Consider the following 21,588-nt stretch of genomic DNA (forward strand, 5'->3'; position numbering starts at 1 on the left):
TGGGGTTCATACTTCTTAGATCTAGAGCTGTTAGGGACCCAAGAGACCCTCTAATTCAACTCTCTTATTTAACAATGGAGGAAACTAAGGCCCAAGGAGACTACTTTGTCCTCAGTCAAACAGGTTATAAATTATAGAGGCATTATTTGAACCCAAGGTCTTCTTCCAAAATAAATGTTTCCTTTTTCCACATATAATGTAAAGCCAACTATAAAACCTTTTAAAAGTGCAAGAGATGGAGATAATAACAGAAGAAACCATACTCACTCTACCTACACCAATACCTGGTCTCTCCATCGCCTTCAATAACACAAAATCAAAGGAAAGGGAATAAAGGAAGATTTTTTTTTATGGGAAAGAGAGGTTATTTAAATTACTTGAAACTGGGCTTATTTAGTATTTTGTATGCTTATTTCTTCCTGTGGTAATACTAAGTATTAAGCAGACCACAACCAATTTCTAACCCTGAGAAGACAAATCTGAGGCTTACTTGCTTATTGTCACATAACTTGTTTCAGGGGTAGGATCTGAAATGAGATCTTCCTTGCCTATCATTTCATATATTCATTCATTCACATAGAAAGCTAAAAAATGTTCCAATGTTTTCTTTATAACATTGATTTTTGTGGAAAAAATTTTAACCAGCAATTTTAAATAATTACTTTATATTGTGTTTTTTTCATTCTTTTTTTTTGTTTAAACTATATGTTCTTTCCACCCCAACAACAGTTGTTTTGATGTTCTCTCTGTGACGTAGCTATATGTAATGTTAACTGTTTAAAACTGGAGATTAAATTGTATAGTATAACATGTATATATTGAATTACATAAACATTGCAGGAAGAAGAAGAGACAGGGCTCCTCCGTGTACAAATTTCAGATTGCTAGCCATATGACTGCTTAAAATGTTAAAAACTGCTTAAAATGTTAATTTATATCAGTGCTCTAAAGGAACTTAAATGAAATTAAGCCACTAAAGAAATAGCTTAAAGGAATGAATGGTAATTGATAAATCTATAGATTTCTATCAGTTTTTAGTTATCAGGGAACTTCATTAAATTCAACCTCAAATCACATTGTTGTTCAATTGTGCCCCATTACTACTGATCCCATTTGGGGTTTTCTAGGCAGAGATACTAGAGTGCTGTGCCATTTCTTTTTCCAGTTCATTATACAGATGTGGACACCGAGGCAAATAGGGTTAAGTGACTTGCCCAGGGTCACACGGCTAGTGTCTGAGGTTGACTTTGAACTCAGCGTTTTCCTAACTCCAGGCTGGGGCACTCAATCCACTTTACCACCTACCTGCCTCTCCAAAGTGTGATTAAATAAAATTTTTATTGCATATATTTGAAGACAGAGCTTGGAGAATATGGGAAGTAAAAAAAAAGTAATGCAAAGAATAAATTTGACCTGCTATATGTTAATTTGTACTGGGAGATGAGCCAGCCAGTCTGTTGCCTTGGCTTTATTACTATAACTACTTTTTTTTTTTTTTACCTCTTAATATTACACATTTATTAGAATCAGGTAGGAGGGTCTCTTTTGTTTATATTCTCCTGTTCTCCCTTTGATGCCTTGCCTACTCACTCCTGTTAATGGTAATTTGATAACTTTCATGCATTTAAAATATCTTAAAATAACATTCACAAGACCTCCCTCTTCCATCTTAGTGTAAGTTAAAAGAGAATGAATTATACTATGGGTTTCAGTAATGTGACTTATGAAGTAGGACAAAGGGTGTCTTCAGCAACATTTTTTTGTTTGGATGAGTTTATAGCTCAAACATTAATTTGGTAAAAACTAAATTATTATATAAAACGTTAAAGTGAAAATTCACCAAGTTTCTGTACTGCTGTTATACTGACAGAGTTGCCTATCAGGGCATCTTTTTACTGAAGTCTTTAAACGTGGAGATACTTTCTGCTTTATCTTTATCCTGATAAGTACTGTGTGAGGAGACAAATTTTATGGGGAACTCGTTTAAAATATAGTTGTCTTGAAAAGAGAATGTGTCACAGACTAGGTTATGGGTTGCCTGTAAACCAGTTTATAGCAACTTCTGTGTGTATATATATATTCCCCATGAGGCAAAGCACGCAAAATTCCTTCTGAAACACTGATAGGCGCAATTCATTGAGGGTGCGCAGGTCAGGGCCATATGGAGCATTTGGAGAGTGGAGACAACACCACGTGCGAGATTGAGAGCACGGGTAGGTGTTATTGTCTTAAAAATGAGTGTTGGGTCTAAGGAATCTTGTACTTTCACAAGCTGGAGAATAAATAGGCATAGTTTTGACTCAGTCTTTGCAGGAATCCCTCCACCCTCTTTAAAAAAAAAATTTTTTTTGGAGGCCCAGATCTGTGATTTTATTAGTGTGGGGAACTCCCACATCTACCAATGCAGATCAGCATCTTTCTTGCAATGTTTAATCACAGAGTGCCTGGGCTATTGAAAAGTTACGAGATTTGATCAGGGTCACCAAGCCCGCATGTGTCACAGGCAGGACAGGTCTTCCTGACTAAGAGGCCTGCTCCTTATTCACTAAGTCTAGGAAAAATCGATTTAGAAAAGGAAGGGAACTCAGAGGTCATCCAGTCCCAACTCCTTGTTCCACAGGTGAGAAGTTACGTGGTTTACTCAAGACAACTACATGCAGAGCTGGCATTCGAACTCTGGGTAGCTGTCTCTAAATCTTGTCCTACTTTCTTCTTCACAGGTGAACACATTTTGAGTCCCCAGTTATTTGATTTACAGTTACAATCCAAAATAATAATGTCTTAAAAACTTCAAATTCCTATATCCTGTAGTGTTAATAGTCAACGAGTGCATTCGACACAGATGCACTTGGGGGGACGGCCCCCTTCGGTCATTCCCAAGGGAACGGAACTGCAGGAGACAGGCAGCCACCTCGTTATCTGCGTGCTCTGCATTGTTTCTGTAGAGGTTGAACAGCAGGGAAGTGATCTTGCCGACCGGACCCTTGCACCGCCTCAGTGAAGTCACCCCCAGCCACAGCCTTTTGCCAGGGGAAAGGAAGAACTAAGCCAACGAGCAGAGGAAACGAGCAGGCACGGGCAAAAAAAAAAAAAAGTTCCCTCCCCCCACCCCCCAACAACCAAAAACTTCTGCTCTTCTAATTGCTCCCATATGTTTTCCTCGGTTGTTTCCAAAAGGCAGCCAGACCGGGGGTGGGGGTGATGGTGGGGGAGAGTAGAGAGCCGCCGGATCCCTGTATTGATTTGAAAGAGGAAGGAAGACAAGATCACCCCCTTGCCTATTCCACCCTCACTCCCATTCCTAGGGAAAGCTCAGACCTATACTGACAAACTCCTTTCCTTAAACCAGGACTCTGAGTCTGCGGGTGACTGGAGAGCAAGGATTAGAGGAGGTGGGGGAGAAAGGGCAACGCGCGCAGCGTCAATTTAGCGCTGCTCCCGCAGCGCCCCAGCCGGTCCCTTCTGCAAATAGACACGGAGAGGGGGGGAAGGAGGAGGAGGGGAGAAGGAGGCTGGGGGAGCGGGGCGGGAGGAGGGGATGGAGGAAGGTGCCTTCGGGAAAACGCGCAAGGGCGGGGATTAGCGCTGCCAATGAGGCCCCGGTGTTGGCCCTGCTAGGCGGGGAGACCCGGCTCGGAGCAGCCGCCTGGCAGTAGCAGCCCCGGGAGCGGGTGGAGGAGGAGGAGGAGGAGCAGTGGTAGCAGCCCCAGCAGCAGCGGGGCAGAGGCGGCGGGGGACGGCCGGGGCGTTGCGGGGCAGGGCTGGGCGCTGCGCTGGGCGCGACGCTGCGGAGCTGGGCGCGCACGCCGGGACCTCTGAGCCGTGCGCCTTGGGGAGCGAGCGCCCCGGAGGAGCTGGAAACTTTCCCAGCGGCAGGTAACTTGGCTCAGTCCGGGGAGCGTGGGGAGCAGGGACGGGACTGGCTTCTTAGGGTGATTTTTTTTTTAATTCCCGGGGTGTGGGCATCAGCACGCGCTATGTGCAGGGTGGAAGGAAGGATGGGCGTGGGAAAGTTTCTTCCGCCGCACCCCCCTTTCCCTGTACACCCCCAGTTCCCAGCTGCCGGGGAATAGGCTCGGACATGTTGGGCGCTCCGCGGGGCCTCAGGTCTGAGCAGCTAGTCCGCCCTTTTCCCTTCTCTTGCTTCTCCCCCCCCCCCCCCAAGCCCTGCCCTGCCCCGCCCCGTCGTGCTAGGCCAGCTGCTGGGCTGGTGAGAATGGCCCTGGGGCTGTAGAAGTTTGGGGTCACTCTCCTCAGGCCATTTTTACCCGCCCCATGCTCTGGGTTCTTTTTCCTCCGTCCAGTTCTGTTGCCCCTAGGCTTGGCAAGGGCCTGGGCTGCGCCTGGTACCTGGGTCGGGGGAAGGTGGTGGGGAGGAGGCTGTAAGAGGAGGTGGGAGGAAAAGGGTACCTAGCACCGCTAGATTGCGGGAAGGAAGGCGCGCAGGGGCGTTGGCAATGAGAGTGGCAGGGTCTCTGAGCTGTAGGGGCAAGTGTTGAAGGGAGATAGATGGTCACGTAAGTTACATTCCCCGTAGAAAGTCTCCAACTTTTAAAGAAACGATACGACATCTCTCCCGTGCCCCATCTCCCCTCCTCCCAACTACTCTCTTCCCCCCTCCCTTTTTTCCTTTGTACTATGTAGGATAAGGATGGTTTGGCTTAGATTAAGGAAAAGAATTGTGTTGAGTTGGTCTGTTGCTTCACTGTCGGGAAAATGCATTTCTTTTCTTAATTTAATGTCAGTGTAAATCATCTCTTGGGGAGATTAAGGGTGTTGACCTCGGGGTCTAGGCAGGGGCAGTTTCCCAGGGATGGGGCATTCCACAATTTAAGTCTAGAAAAGAAACCCTGAGCGTTGGGTGCTCTCTGTAGAACAAAAAAAAAAGTCTTTTCAACTCTCTTTAAAAGTTTACTTGTTTTATCGTGCTAGGTTTCTGCCCGGAAATATGGTGGTTGATAGCCAAGTAGAAGAACTGCTAGGGATGGCAAGACACGCCGTGAACCTAACCGTGTTCAACCACCTCCACTCTCACCTTTGTTGATACTTAGCATAAATGGCTGTACCCGGAATGATGTCATTGGAGGTTATCTGCAAACTCCAAATTTCTTAACTTTGAGAGCAGAAAATAGGTCTTTGGCCAGTTAGTTCCCTTTAATCCTGAACTTGACTGACACAGAACGCCCCATTACCTTTAGTTGAAAATTGGAGGACACAGCAGTCAGTTTTGCTCTGGATATGCCCCAGACTCCCCAGCTGAAAGGAGGTGCCCAATTTAAAACCTTCGAAGATTTAGGAATTGGCCCTTGTCACTAAATAAGGCTTGTGTACTGGTTTTCTCTTTCAGTGGGCTAGTGGGGAAGAAGGGTGCCCTAGGAAAGAGGGATGTTTGTGTCTTGGCTTTTCTTTTCCTGTATCATCCCTGTGTTTGCCAGGGTGGCACTATAACGCAAGGGGGGAGGGGTGCATAGGACTAGTTACAGAGGCAGGAGTAAGTAAAGGCTTCCCCATCTGGCAGAGTACTGTCAGCCCAGCTACTGGAAAAGTCAGGAGATTTTTGGCCTTTAACAGCTGCCTTTTTTGATCGCTGGGAATGAAAGAATTTATGAGTGGCTGAGAGGTGTTCATTGTAGTATTTTGAATATTTTACTCATGAGCCTTGCAAGGAGATTACACGGAGTATGTTGATTTCTGTGCAGAGTTTCTGTGTGAGCCAGAATGCTTGGTGGGTGTCAGCCAGAGTGCTTTTGTAAATATATCCTGGTGGTTTTAAAATTAAAAGTATTCAGAAGTAAAGGAAATAAATATGGTATCTGACATCCTTCAGTGTTTCCGCCCAGTGTGGGTCCAGTTACTCACCTGCCAAGTGATCCCATTCCAGGGTTTCCTGACTCCTGTGATTTGACAATAAAGGATGGGAAATAGTGTCATTGACTTGTAGTGAAGTCAGGAAAGTCCAGAAATAAAGTTTCTCTTTAAGTGACCTGGCCTTGCAGATGTGGTGCAACAAACTTACTTTTGCTAGTAGTTGGAAGTGGTAGATTTCCTGCTTTCTCTGGTTTGGTTAAACCCTAGAATGTCCAGATTATTATTTCTATCTCTTGTACAACACAAACATAGCTTTTTTCATAGCCAGCCTTGCTCAGCTTCCCATAACAGCCTGTAGGGAAGGAACATTTTGTTGGTCTAACCACACTCATTTATTTGGTGCCATTTCAGCTTTGTGATACTGGTGATCTGAGGGCATAATTTTAAGGACAGTGAAGTAATCTTGATTAAATTGTTCATTTTTGTGCAACGTCCTCTTCTGAATAAAGTGTTACTGATTAATACTACTTCTCCCAGGGAAGCACTGAAACTTGCATCCTTGTAAAGAGAGAGCTGTACTCCATAGTATAATTATGCCTGCTAGCATAGCCGGAGGTTAATGTTATGTCAATGTTTCCATTATACATTTCTAATTCAATTGTTAAGGTTTTGTCTGGGTTACAAATGGACTTTAAAGGTCTTAGAGAGTAGCTTTAAAAAAATTTTTTTTAACCTTTCCAAAGTTCAATTTAATTGAGAAGTTAAAGGGGGTAAATTTGTGAATGCAAGAGCTAGTTCAAGGCTGTTTGTTTGTTTTTTTAATTAGGCGAGTAGTGCTGGTTTTGTTCCCAGATTTTTTTTTCCACCTGTAAAACTAGTAAGAAGCAGCTCCTTCCCCATCCTTTTCCTAATTAAGAAAGGTACCAAAAGGCCCATATGACCAGAACTGTTTGTATGACCTTGGAGGAAAGTCAATTCACTTCTCTCTGGCTCTTTACTGTGAATGAAAGAGTTGGCCTGGATGATGATGTTCAGGAAAAAAAACTGGTTAGGGAAGTCTTTTAACTGTTTTGTGCCTCATTTTCATCTGTCAAAAGAGAGGATTGAGGCGACATGAACTCTGACATCTCTTACAGCCTAAAGTCTCTTCCTAGTCCCAAAATTCTATTAGAAGAAAGGTGAAAATGGAATTTTCTATACTTAATATCACCTAGCATCTTCTACTGAAAACAAGCATTTATTGAGTACCTAGTGTTTGCCAGGAACTGAGCTTGGCCTCTGTGATTACAAAGAATGAAGTGATCCATCCTCCAGAGAAACTGTAAGTAAGCTTGAGCAAATCATTTAATTACTCTGAGCCTCAGTATCCATATCTGTAAAATATGGGTCATATCTCACCCCATAGTATAGTTTTGTGAAAAGGACTTTGTAAATCGTCAAGAGCTATATAAAATGAGCTGTAATTATAGTGGAACAGATTTCGAGTTATGAGTGCCTACATTCTGATCCAGGCTTTGCTGCCAATTTTCTTTTAGCCCTTAGGCACCTTAATCTCTTTAACTTTTCTATGCCTTAGTTTCCTTATCTGTAAAATGTGGCTAGATGTCTGACCACTAGGGCTAGAAGGTGCTTTCCAGATCTTTGATCTGAATTGTATAGTGTTCCAGTGAGAGTAGGCCAAAACCTGAGAACTGGGCAGACTGAGGCTAATCTGTGACAGTTTCCCATAGCATATTTTTATTTACATTTGGAGTGGTTCTCTTAAGAGAACAGGAGTTGACAGCTGTGCTTCATCAGGAATTAAAAACCAGAGCAAAATTCAAGAAAAACTTTCTCTTAAGAGGAGTTTTAGAAATCCACTTTCTAGGGGCAGCTAGTTGATGCAGTGAATAGAGCACTGGTCATGGAGTCAAGAGGACCTGAGTTCAAATTAGACCTCAGACATTTAACACTTACCAGCTGGGTGACCTTGGGCAAGTGACTTAACCCCAATTGCCCTGCCTTCCCCCCCTCAAAAAAAAATCAACTTTCTGACCACATATCACAAAATCATCTGTCTAGAACTAATAATTATATATTTGACCACCTTCCTTCCTTTTTTCTCTCTCTCTTCCTTTTCTTTCTTCTCTTTTTCTTTTCCCCATTTCTCCCTCCCTCCTTCCCTCCTTTTCTCCCTCCCTCCCTTCCTTCCTTCCTTCCTTCCTTCCTTCCTTCCTTCCTTCCTTCCATCTATTCATCCATCCATCATTGTAACTTAGGCAACATTCCTAAGATAATCATTTCTCCAATCCCATACCTCCTTTAAGAAAAAAAAAATCCGGAGGCGGCCAGGTGGCTCAGCGAGTAAGAGTACCGGCTCCAGTGTTGGGACGACCTGGAGATCAAATCCCGGGCTCAGACATTTAGCACCACACCCAGAAATAACTGGCCATGTAACCTTGAGCAAGTTACTTAACCCCGATTGCTTAAAAATATAAAAAAGAAAAAAGAAAAAAAATCCACATTTTTTTGCCTTTCATCTTGGTATCTTTGAGCCTAATTGCAAAGGCTGGATGAATATCCTCTTTCTGTATTATCTTTCCTGTGCACTGCTTACTGATGTCTGGATAAGTCTGCTTCTGGAGCCCTGGCCTTGTTAAATCTTTCTTTTATGCCATTGGACTAATGATAGAGAAGTGACAAGTAGCTGGTGACCCATTTTTCTGCTGGCATGCCATCCCCAAATGATTTTGCTGCAGTCTACTAGTCTATTTATGAACTTTAAGGGGCCTTAAGTGCAGTTTGACACTCATCTTGAAGTACTTATGGATTTTTTTAAAAGGTCCTAAAATGAAGTTATGTGCTAAGCTTTAGGCCGCCTTCGGTCTGAACACTGTCTATCTCCTGCACTCCCAAGAGGGTTTCTTATTTAATAAATTTGAAATTTTCAGATGAAATCCTGTTTTAAAGTGACGATATTGTTGCATACTTATTCTGGCTGCTGAAAAAAATACCTGTTGACTAGGAGAAAATGAGGAAGCTCCTATCAAACCTGAAGGCCCTCTTGTTGTGTTGGGGTGGTATTGAATAAATAGTATAGAATGCTTTTAAAAAAATGCTTGAGGACTTTATGAAGCTAGCAGTGACTGCCTGGGCTCTGGTGAATACCATAATAGGTTTGTGACCTCTGGGCAAGTCGGTTAACCTCCTTAAGCCTCCCATTTCCTCATCTGTAAAATGGGGATAATAACACTTGCATTGCTTACTTAATAGGGTCATTGGAGAAAGTGATTTGTAAACCTTCCAGATTTAGCTGGTTTCAGTAGGAAAAGGCCTTGAATTTAAAGTCATTGGTTGTAGCATTTAATCACTGTGTAACCTTGGGTAAATCATTGACTTCATCCAATCTTAGGATCATAGATTCAAAGCTAGAAGGAACTCTAGAGACCATCTAGTTCACTGATCTTTTTTATTAGCCTTAATCTATTAAAGACTTAGGCTTTATATTCTTTTTTAAATTAAATTTTATTTTTTTCCATTAATGAAGCATTTATTTTCTGTCTCACCTTCTTACTCCTCTGGGAGAAAAAAAGGAAGGGCAAAACCCTTGTGACAGATACATATAGTCAGATGAAACAAAATCCCTCATTGGCTGTGTTCAAAAATGTGTGTCTCATTCTGCATATTCAGTGCAAATGGGTCAACTACATGGTTCAGTGGATAGAATTTTCGGTCTGGAGACAGGAAGATGACCTGAGTTCAAATTTAATTCCAGACACTTAGGAGATGGGTGATTCCCGGTAAGTCACTTAACTTCTGTTTGCCTCAGTTTCCTCAACTGCAAAATAGAGATATTAACATAAAAGCACCTACCTGCCAGGCTTGTTGTGAGGATCCAGTGAAATAATATTTGGAAAATGCTTAATATAGTGCCAGTGCCTGGCACATCTACAGATTATTATTCCCTTTCACTTTGAGGAGGTAGATGGTGGGCTTCATCAGAGTTTTTGTTGTCTTTTTTTTTTTTAACGGTGCTTTGTATGAATTACACTCTTGGTTCTGATTACTGTACTTGAAGCAGTTCATACAGCTCTTCCCAGTTTTCTCAGGATCTGTTTCCTTCATTTCTCATGGCACTGTGATATTCATATTATATTCATAGGCCATAATTTGTTCCTCCCTAACCCAGACGGGGAGTGCCCCTTTAGTTTCCAGTTCTTTGCCACCACAAAAAGATAGGCCTTATTATATCCTTGATGGAGAGCTGAGCTGGAAGAGCCATCTATGCCATATCCTCTTTTTTTTTTTTATTATAGAGAAGGAAATCAAAGCCCAGTAAGTTACTGCTTCTTTAGCACAATGCCTGGCTCACAGTAGGCACTTAATAATTTTCATTGAGTTAAAATGACTTGCCCAAAGTAACACAAGTAGTAAGTTAGTTGCAGGGCTGACATTTGAACTCAGGTCTTTTGAGTTTAGAGCCATTGCCCTTTCCACTCCCTACTTACCTCTTTCAGCTTCATTTCTTCCTCTGAATAAAAAAAAAGAGAGACAACATTGGTCTGTATGACTTCTAAGATTGCTTCCAAGCCTACATCAGTGATCTTATGTTTAAAGTGTTAAATGTCATTGTTATTATTAGGATGCTAGAGGGGACAAATTAGAGTAGTTGTATTCTTCATTTTGGACATTTCAGTTAGAGCACAAGACCTGGAGTCAGAAAGACCTGAGTTCAAATCCAGCCTCAGACACTTACTAAATGTATGACCCTGGGCAAGTCACTTCACCCTGTTTGCCTCAGTTTCCTCATCTGTAAAATGATCTGGAGAAGGAAGTGGCAAACCACTCCGGTATCTTTGCCAAGAAAGCCCTAAATGGGTCGGGAAGAGTTGGACGTGACTGAAATGACTGAACATCAGCAAAATTCTTTTTGACTTTCATAAAGTGTTGGAGAAGTATATGAAGTTGAAGGGTTTGCAGAAACATGAAGAATTTTAACTCTGGTGGGATTGGCTATTATGGGGATTTCAGGGGGAAGATTTTGCCTTCTTTGTTGAGCTTTGGGCTGAGGAGTAGTGCCCCTCACGAAACAAGGGGAAGAATTTCCACCCACATATTTGACCATTAGGATGGGGGAGATTTTTAAGGTGAAATGTGCCTAGCTGTAGCTGTGGGTGAAGTTACCCTCAGCCACAATTCCCGGGGTTATTCAGCATGTCTCATGCCCCTTCCCCACATCAGTTAAATCATTGTGAGTAGTGGGGTTAAGAGATCATGTTCTTAATCCAGATCCCAGAATTATAGAGCTAGGAGGGACCTCAGAGAAGTTTAGTACATTTTGCAGATACAGAAATTGAGACCCAGGACTTTGAAAGGAAACAGGAGCAGGAATTTGAACTCAGGTTCTCAGACTCCATGTCAAGACCTCATTCCAAGGCACTGTTTTTCCTCCAGTGCTAATTCCTTTGTGCCCAACTGTCTCATTTTACAGCTAAAGAAAATGACACCCAGAAAGATGAAATGATTTTTCAAGCTTTGAAAGCTAGATATTTTTAGAATTAGGAGTAGCACCCATTATTCTAGTAGGCTTAGTCTTTACATTATACTATGATAACTGTTCTTTCTTCTTACTTTTAGATATCTTCTCCCTCTCTTACCAAGGCTCTGGAATTATCAGTAGTTAGCTGTACCAGGAGGTTTGTCTTATGCTCCCTAATTTATTTTATTCTTTTTCAGTTAACAAGCATTTTTTCCCCCTTCCTTTCACTCTGCCTCCCAATTTAAAAGAAAAAGAAAAATGAAATCCTTGTTTCATATACAAATATGAATTCATATACAAATATGAATAATCAAGCAAAACAAATTCATTCCCACTGTTGTCTGTGGCTGAAAAAGACATCTTGAACCCATCTTTTTTTCTGTCAGGAGGTGAATAGCATTAGTCCTTTGGAATCCTTTTTGCTTAGTGTGTTGATTGTATTTTTTAAGTCTTTCAAAGTTATTTGTGTTTACCATGTTGTTAATGTATTCCTTATTGTATACATTGTCCTCCCTGTTCTGCTCTATTTACTTTGCATCAGATCATAGATATCTTTACAAGTTTTTCTGTATTCATCCCTTTTGTCATTTCTCAGAGCATAGTGGTATTTAGTTATATTCATATATTGTTATTTGTTTAGCCTTTCTCCAGTGGACTGACACTCTCTTAACTTGCAGTGCTTTGCCTCTGCATAACCAGCCTCTAGAAATATTTTTGTACATATGGTTCCTTTGATTTCTTGAAAGGTATAGCTGAGTCACAAGGTGTGTAGTGAATTTGTGAGCAGAATTTCAAATTGCTTTAAAGAATGGCTGGACCAGTTCACAGGTCCACCAGTAGTGCATCAGAGTGTACCTGTTTCCTCATAGCCCCTCCAGTGTTGTGTCATTTCCCTTTTTTGAAATTTTTACCAACCTAATGGTTAAGGTTGGAACCTCAAGAGTCATTTTAATTTTCTATATTCTCAGTGATTTGGAGCATTTTTTTATATGACTGGTGATAGCTTGGATAGCTTTTTTTGAGAACTGCCTATTCATATCTTTGACTTTTCCCTTTACCTATATGGTCATTTTAGGGAAATGAAGTCTATTTGTGTGTGAAATTACTTTGTGTGAAGTCCTTTGGATTGAAATTTGATCCTTCTACTTTGTTATTGAGGTGTTTAACATGGATTGTAAATTTACATTAGCCTAGAATAGAGTCTGACTGTTTCAGTTAAGTTAGCCAAAGGCTTATTACTGGGAAGTACAGAAGTAATTAAAAAAAAAAATCCCTTTCATTGATCTTGCCAGTGGAATCTACTGATTAGCAGGTGGTCAGTTAAAGCAGTTGTTACTATTGTGTGTAGGCAGAGACTGCTCTAGGACTAATCTACTTTTAGTAACTTGGATTAACATTTTTTTTGTTTCACTTTCCTCCAAAAAAATAGTTACTTAAAAAATGATGAAAATGCTATGTCGAGGGTTCCGTCTAGTTAGATACTGGTGGATAGTAACACTGAATATGGGAAATTCAGTCTAGCCCAGGGATGAGGAATCTGCTGCCTCAAAACCACATGTGGCTCTCTAGGTCCTCAGGTTTGGCCCGTTGACAGTCCAGTTTGGACTCCCTACCCCTGGGCTAGCCCCTTCAGTTGGGGGATTATTTCTGTGCCTTACTCATTTGGGGTCTTCTTCCCCAACAGTCTTTTTAAGTTGTTTCTTTTTAAAAAAAAATTATGAACTTAACAAAAAGCATCAGACATGAACATTTCAATATACAAAGAACGAGTATTGCAAATGGAGCTGAGAACTTTAAAGTCATTTTTTTTTTTGGAGAGCAATTGGGGTTAAGTAACTTGCCCAAGGTTAAACGGCTAGTTTTTTTTGTGTGGGTGTTAAGTGTCTGAGGCTGGAACCGAACTCAGGTCCTCCTTACTCCTGGTCCAGCGCTTTACTCACTGCACCACCCAACCGCCCCCCTGAAGTTATTTTTAAAAAAATGTATAATGCAGTAGTAACAAAACTGCTCTGCTTTTCTGTTTCCCCTTCTCAACTTCCCTCTATTTTCTTCTATGACTTTTAAGAAATGGTTTGTTGAAGGCTCTTTTCTCATTCCCTGACCCCCTTTCTCTCATGTATCTTAACACTAACCACTAACACCCATCCTTTCTGGCCTTACTTCTCAATAAATCCATATATTCCAACAGAATACATTGACAGATCCCAGCTAGCTTTGGCATGGAAGGAGCCACTCCCTCCATCCCTGGGCTGAGAGGAGCTCTTATAGCTAAAGCCTTGATGTAGGTTGCTGCAACACCCATGACTCTGCTATTTAGAGTCATCACTGCAGGGAGTATCTGGTTCTGCATTTGTTCCCAGAATGCAAGGTGACAGCTAGCCTGGAGTGCTTTATAGTTGGTATTAGCACCATCAATTATTAATGTTTATTGAGCACCCACTGACTGTACTATACACTTTAAGAAAAGCTCTATGGAGATGAGCCAAGGGTATGGTTGCCTGTCCCTTGGGGGTTTACATTTGAGACAGATAGAGGGCATTGATGCTGGCACTCCAATGACATATAGAAAGAGAGGTGGATGTAGATAGTGTTTATGCAAGAATAGTATTGTGACACATAGCGGTTGGAAAGACTGGGGCCTTTTTCCTTTGGTTATGAAGGGCTGGATACTATAGTTGGGTACTTTGGAGGTACTGGTCAGCTTCACTGTCAGATCCCATGGTGTATCCTCACCCTGAAGTATAAAGAAACATCATAACTGTCTTGTCCTCTTGTAGTGGAAAGAACATTGAACTTGAAATAAGGTAAAAAATGGGTTTAAAACTCTGCCTCTGATACTTGACTATGGTCATGTCATTCAAATGACCTGAGCCTTGGTTTTTATATCTGTAAAATGGGGATAAGTAGTAATTATAGTTGTAGTGTTTATCTCTTAGGATTTTTTTTTGTATTTTTAAAATCAGACCTATGATTTTAGTACAGTAGGGAGCTCCAGGTAAAGAAAATTCCTTTACCAATGAAGGCTTGCAACTGGTTAGGCATTTTATTATTGTAGATCAGTAGTTCTTGTAGTGTGGTTGGATGACCCCTGGGGGTCCTTGAGACCTTTTCAGGGGAACCTTGAAGTCAAAATTATTTTCATAATAATACTAAGACATTTTAATTTCTAATATGGTATATATTGGTTGATTGGGGCAGCTAGGTGGCACAGTAGATAGAATGCCAGGCCTGGAGTCAGGAAGATTCATCTCCTTGAGTTCAAAACCAGCTTCAGACACTTAGTAGTTGTGTGACCCTGGATCCCTGTTTGCCTCAGTTTCCTCATCTGTAAAATGAGCTGGAGAAGGAAATGGCAGACTACTCTAATACCTTGTAGCAGCAAGCACCCCAAGCGTCCTCAGGGTTTGCAGCTACCACAGGTTCTTGGATCTGCTTTGTTAAAGGAAAGCAACTCAAAATGGGTTAACAAGCTTACTTTAATCAGTCAGACATATATCGTTTACCTTGTTCAGGAGAAAAGGTCAGCACCCTGAACCTCAAAGTATACAGGTATAATTATCAAGACAGAAACATCAAGTAGACAGATTTCCAAACTGTCCAACCATTACATCCATACCCAGTCAACATCTGGGTTTCCACATTCTGGGTTTTTCAAAGCCGGGGGACTCTCAACAACGGCTTCCCAGAATTCAGATCAAATCACAAAACACTTCTCAAAGTGAGTCCCAAAAACAAAGCTACACATCAGGGCTTATATAGCCTTCTCCTGGCTCAGAGAATGTAACAACCTTATTGACTCACTGGCCAATCAAGAAGTATCTACTGAAAAACAAGCCTCCCACCCCAGGCTTCAGGTGCACATTAGCCTAGGGGCAGGGAAGATCTTTAAAATTTACATTTCCATTACATACCTTTGCCAAGAAAACCCCAAATGGGGTCATGAAGAGTTGGTACAACTGAAACAAATGAACAAGCAACATGTATTGATTGATGTCACCCTCATAAGCAAAAGTTCTTTGTGGGTGGGTTCTCAGTAATTTTTTGAGTGTAAAGGAGTCCTGAAACCAAAAACCTCTCTTAATTAACTCTGGGACATAAAGACTTTAAGTGACTTGCCCAGGAATTACAAAACCCATATGTGTTGAAGATTAGACTTAAAGCCAGATCATTATGACTGTGAGGTTGACTTTCTGCTCTGTCTTGTATATAAGTCTTAAATTAAAATATGAACCTAAATGATTTGTAAACCTTAAATTACTATATAAATTTTAATTCTTATTAACATAATAACATAAGCAAAACAAAATTACTCATTGGTTACTTTTCTTGGAGGACAGACCCATTTTCAAAGTTGCTGCCCTTCTACTTGCTCGTAGGTGAGAACCAACTTTAGGCTACTTTAACATGATTCAAAGTACAGGTAACTGTAGATTTTTTTCCCCTTCCATTTGGAGACATGAACAGGTTTCTTAAAATCTGCAGACTGTCATAATAGGAGTGTGTGTGTATTTTTTTTTTTTTTTGCTTTTTGGAGGGGGGGAGGCAGGGCAATTGGGGTTGAGTTGCCCAAGGTCACATGGCTAGACATTGTTAAGTGTCGGACGCCAGATTTGAACTCGGGTCCTCCTGATTCCAGGGCCGGTGCTCTATTCACTGCACCACCTAGTCGAGCCCCAGGAGTATATTTTCTACAGCTATAACCTCCCCCTGGTGGCTTTTCTTGCTGCTCTCCAAGGTTTGACTAGTACTAGAATATTCAAGTTTAGTCTCCCTGCTTTAACCATATAGCATATATATATACACATTTCACTTTTGAATTTGGTGTAGAAGGAGTGGAAGGTATTAAAAGTAGTCGGTGGCTGGGCCCAAAGAGTTGTTTTTGGTCTAGCGTCAACCAAAGAGTGTTTCAGGGCTCTTTTAACAATTTTATCAATGACTTGGATAAATGTATATATGGCAAGCGTATCTGATTTACAGGTGGCTCAGAGCCAGGAGGAACTGTGTTATACCAGTTGAATCATGACTTAAAACAATCTTGAGAGGCCAGAACATTGGACCAATTCTGTTAAGATTAATAGGAATAAATGTGAAGTTTTACAACTGAATTCAAGCAGTATTCTTTGCAAGTACAAGATTGGAAGGTATGGCTAGATGGCGTTCATTTGAAAAAAGATGCCTTTTTTTTTTTTTGGTGGGCTGCAAGTTCATTATGAATGGAACATTGTGATCTAAAAACCAAGAAAACTAATGTGATCTTGGGAAGATTAGCAGAAGGAACTAGGGACGTATAGAAGAGAAGAGAAGACTCAGAGGGTGAGTGGTAGATGATAGATTTAGAAGAGACTTCAGGGAACATCTAGCTTTTCTTAACTGTAATTTCTTTTTAAAAATTAATTTATTTTATTTTTAGTTTTCAGCATTCACTTTCATAAGATTTTGAATTCTAAATTTTTTCCCCCTTCCTTTCCTCCCCCTTGCACAAGCACTCTGATGTAGGCTGTACATGTATAGTCATATTAAACATATTTCTGTATTAGTCATCTTGTGAAAGAAGAATCAGAACAAAAGGGAAAAGGTATGAAAAAAAAGAAGAAAACAGCCTGCTGCTATCTGCACTCAGACTCCATAGTTCTTTTTCTGGATGTGAATAGCATTTTCCATCATGAGTCTTTGGGAATTATCTTAGATCATTGCTTTGCTGAGAAGAGCCTAATCTATCAGAGTTGATCATTATGCAATTAACTGTAATTTCAAAAGAATTGGTTTCCTTTGTATGTTATTTTTTATGCATTTATTAACATTATTTTGAGGAGCCTGCAGGCTTCACCAGACTACCAGAGCACGACACCAAAAGAAGTTTAAGCTGATTTAGTCCAATCCCCTCATTTTTTTGGATGAAAAGACTGGAGGCTAAATAATGTGTAGACAGCTGTACCTGTAGAAGGTGGGGGAGGGAGGAGAGTCATGATTGCTGTATTCTGTTTTCAGGAAAAGGGGAATTGGGTTTGTGCTGCCTGGTTCCAGAAGGGAGAAGTAAGATGAGTGAGATTTAGGACTGATGGGGGGAGAATCCTAATAATTATTGCTGTTCAAATGCAGAACAGCTTGCATTCATTTCTTGTCTTAATGTAGAGGCTGTGGGGATGGCCATTTGTCAGTATAATGTATATAAAAGGCATTGTTTTCATTATGGGTTTGGACTGCATGGCTTCTGAACTACCAACACTGAAATTTTGTGGTTTTGAATCCGAAAAGTATAACACACAAGCTGATGTGATAAGAGCATATGCTGTTTTCTGTTATGTGAGGTCATCATCAAGTCCTTCAGAAAAAAAACAAAAAACAAACTGCTTTTCTAAAACAGAATTTAAAAAATTAATTTTTTAATTTATTTACTATTAGTTTATAACATTCAGTTCCACAGGTTTTTGAGTTCCAAATTTTCTCTCCCTGCCAAAATCTTTTGTTAATAGTAATCAAACATTTAAGATTTGTGAAGTAGGCATTATTAACCAGAGTTTCTAAATGTGGCCCATATTTTTGTAAAAATTGCTGTGCTGTTGAAAAAATCTGCTAAATTATATTCTTCTCCCCCTAAAATCTCCTCAGCTCCAAGACAGAGTGCATAAAATGGGAATTTAATTCCTTCAGCAGTCATTGAGTACTTGCTTGGTACTCAGTGTTGGACTAGACAGTATGGGGGGGGCGGGGTTATGTGTGTGTACAAAAACAGAAAGGGAAGGCATTAACTGTATATATATATGTATATATATATGTATTTCTTAATACGTGCCAGGCATTGTGCTAAGTGCTTTTACAAATATTTCATTTGATCCTCACAACAAACCTGCAAGGTAAGTGCTGTTACTGTTCCCATTTTACATTTAAGGAAACTGAGGCAAACAGGTTTAAATGACTTGCCCAGGGTCACACATCTAGTAAGTATCTGAGACCATATTTGAACTTAAGGTATGAGAATGAGACATAGTCCTTTCCCACAAAGAGTTTTCTGTCTAGTTGGTTATACAAGGGAACATAGGTAGTTTGAAAGGTAACAGCTGAATGTTTCTCACATGGTTCTGTCCTGGACTCTCTCGTTTTTCTCCCTCTGTACTACTTGGTGATCTCATCATCTCCCATGGATTTAATGCTGACTATTCTTAAATTTACCTGTCCTGTCCCAACCTCTCTTTTGACCTCCAATCTCACATCTCCAGTTGACTTTTTAAATTCAACATGTCCAAAATAGATCTCATTCCCCTCCTTCCCCAACTTTCTGCCTCCGAGGGTATTGCCATTCTCCTAGTTTCCCAGGCTCCCCATCTAGAAGTCATCCTGGATTCCTCATTCTCTCACCCCACCATCCAATCTGTTGCCAAGTCCCATAGATTTCACCTCTGCAACATCTCTCCAATACGACCCTTTCTCTCCTCTAACACTGACGCTACTGTGAGGCAGGCCCTCATCACCTCACTCCTGGAGGTAATTCCCATAGCCTGCTAGTGGGTCTGCCTGCCTCAAGCCCCTTCCCACCCTCCATTTAGCCACTAAAGGGATTTTCCTAACGTCAAGTTCTAACCGTGTCACCTCCCCTCTCCAGTAGCTCCCCAAATCACATCTTCTACAGGAAGCATTTCCAACCTTCTTAATTCTATAGCCTTCTGCCTATTGATTATTGCCTATCTTGTATGCAGCATATTTGTACATATTTGTCATTCATTCCTTCATTTATTTTATAGATTTATTTGCTTATTGTCTCCTCCATTAGATTATGAGCTTCTTGAAATCAGGGGCTAAATTTTACCTTTTTTTGTGTGTCTTTAGTGCTTAGCACAGTGCCTGGTACACAGTATGCTTTTAATACATGTTTATTGACTGACAACAAATGCCACAAGTATGTGATGTGGTAAGTGCCAAATGGGTATAATAGAATCATAAATTTAGAGCTTGGAGGGTCTTTAAAGGTATTCTAGTTTAATCCCATCCTTTTACATTTGTTGTTCAGTTGTTTTCTAGGCATGTTCAGACTGTTCATGACCCCATTTGAGGTTTTCTTGGCAAAGATACTGGAGTGGTTTGCCTCATTTTTACAGATGAGGAATCTGAGGCAGACAGGGTTAAGTGACTTTCCCAGGGTCACACAGCCAGTAATCGAGTGAAGCTAGATTTGAACTTGACTCTCTAGGCCTGGTACTCTATCCCTTGCACCATCTAGTTGCCCTATCCTTTTCAATAGGAGAAAAATAAGGAAAATAAACTTGAAATAACCCTCCTGAGGTGTTGCAGGTAATAATGCCGAACCAGAATTAGAATCTAGGTCCTCCAGCTCCACATCCTTTGTTCTTTCCATTGTTCCTCCCAGCCTTATCAACAATATAAATTAAAATGAGGTAGTAATCCTTGTGAGCCTGAGGGAGTAGGGAAGGGTTTATTATTGTTGAGGTGAAACTTGACCTTTAGAAATAAGAACTATTGAGCTCCTCCATAAAAGGTAAGGTTCTCTAGGCAAGGACTGTTTCTTTTTTGATTTTTGTATCCCCAGGTGCTTAGTGGAGCTCTTCTATATAGTGGGTGCTTAAAAAGAAGATTTGATTTCAAATTGATCGATTTGAGCTGAGCTATGCTGTAACCCTAAAGAGATGATCATTCCGTTACAGCAGAGTAGGGACAAAGTGTCTGCTATAGGTCCAGCCCAGCTGGGCAGATTATTCCTTAACTTCAATTATTTGCACCAATACCTCCCCTTCACTGGTGTGGATAATTGAGGGTTGACAAGTATAGGGCATTAAAGAGGAAACAGATGTCGCAGGGTCTTACAGGATGGAAAAGATTGAAAATCAGGGTGCTTGATGAATACAGTGACTTCCAACTCTGATTAGTGATATTTTTCACCAAAAAAAAATTATTCCCATTCCGAAAAAAATACTACATAAAAAATAGCAAAACTGATTATAACATGTGAATGAAGTGATCATTCTAAAAAAGCTGAACTCTAAATAACTGAAAAACCAATAATGACTGCATATAAGAGATAATGAACCATACTTCTACAGAGAAGTGGGACCTACTGGGACACGGAGGTATATACGTTATCAGAGTTTTCGATTAACTGTTTTTCCTTGGTCCTTAGGAAGATTTAACTGGATAGGGGAAGCAGGGTATGTATGATATTTGTGTAAAAACAAAAGACATTAATAAAAAATAAAACACTATAAGACTAAAGATTTTTTGTAAACGAGCTACTATTTGATTTTGCACATTTACCTATGAAAGCATCCTAATGTTGGATTTGCTGCTTTTGAGCAGGAGTATTTTGAAAGCTAAAATTACAAGATGGGATATGGCATAAGTTGCCTTGAGTAAACTAGGTACCACACTGGAAACTTTTAGCTGGAGAGTAGAATTTAGCACAAGGCCAGACCTATCATGAAACCTATCCAAAGAGGTTTTTTTATTGAAGTCTTGAAAAAGGCTTAAGTCATTTGACCTTTTTTCTCTTCTCTATGGACAGAGGATAGTGTTATACTTCCAGTAAGAAGACTGTGTAAGAAAATCTTTGATAAAAGTTGTTTCGTTCTTTAATTTCACTTATTGGTTTGTGATAAATTTAGATTTTAGGAGAGGATCTGGAAATGGTTAAGTAACACAAGGAAGGCCTTCAAAAAAAAGTGTTTGATGTTTTGGCTTGTGTGTTACTGTGAAGTCAACAATTTTTATGACTTGGAGGTAGACAGTGGGGAGTCTTATTTTCTTTAGAAGTTTTGGAAACTTTTGCAATATATTTTTTTTTCTGTTGCTTCAAGGCCAGATTTTCTTAAGTATTCAACAACTTTGATGAGATTTAAATCGATCATTTTCTCCAATATAATTTTTCATTGCTAGGTCAGTTAAAGGTGATGGATTTGATTTAATAATTTAATTGGGAGGACTTTTTTATAGGAGAGATTATTCATACTTTTGCCTCAGGCACTTAGCAGTGGGAGCATTTATGGGCCAGAAAAAGGCTAGCCTATAGATTTGCACTTGTATAAACTTTAAAAGTGGGCATCCTAAAAAGTAATTTGTAGAAGATGACAGGCTTATAGTATTTAGAACTGGAAGATGAAGATCCAGAAAAAAGGAGTAGTCTCTTGAAAGAAATAAAGGTGCAATGGTGAAGTTTGTGAATTAAAAATTTTTTCCCTACTCACTGGGAACATGGTTTAGAGGTGTGTGTGTGTGTGTGTGTGTGTGTGTGTGTGTGTGTGTGTGTGTGTGTGTGT

General features: G+C 40.4%; 1 long non-coding RNA gene across 1 annotated transcript in view; it reads left to right on the forward strand.

Annotated features, from left to right (window-relative positions):
• Window positions 1–3,663: 3,663 nt before the first annotated feature.
• The window catches only part of LOC138155485 (uncharacterized), a 130,871-nt gene continuing 112,946 nt past the window's right edge, over window positions 3,664–21,588 (forward strand). The window contains exon 1 of the long non-coding RNA XR_011166845.1: window positions 3,664–3,876. This is a non-coding gene — a long non-coding RNA (uncharacterized lncRNA). The remainder of the gene's footprint in view (window positions 3,877–21,588) is intronic.

The sequence above is a fragment of the Petaurus breviceps genome, unplaced genomic scaffold, assembly GCF_028583685.1.
Source record: "Petaurus breviceps papuanus isolate PSGF00001 unplaced genomic scaffold, PetGlider_PUasm1.0 91133, whole genome shotgun sequence".
NCBI classification, from domain to species: Eukaryota; Metazoa; Chordata; class Mammalia; order Diprotodontia; family Petauridae; genus Petaurus; species Petaurus breviceps.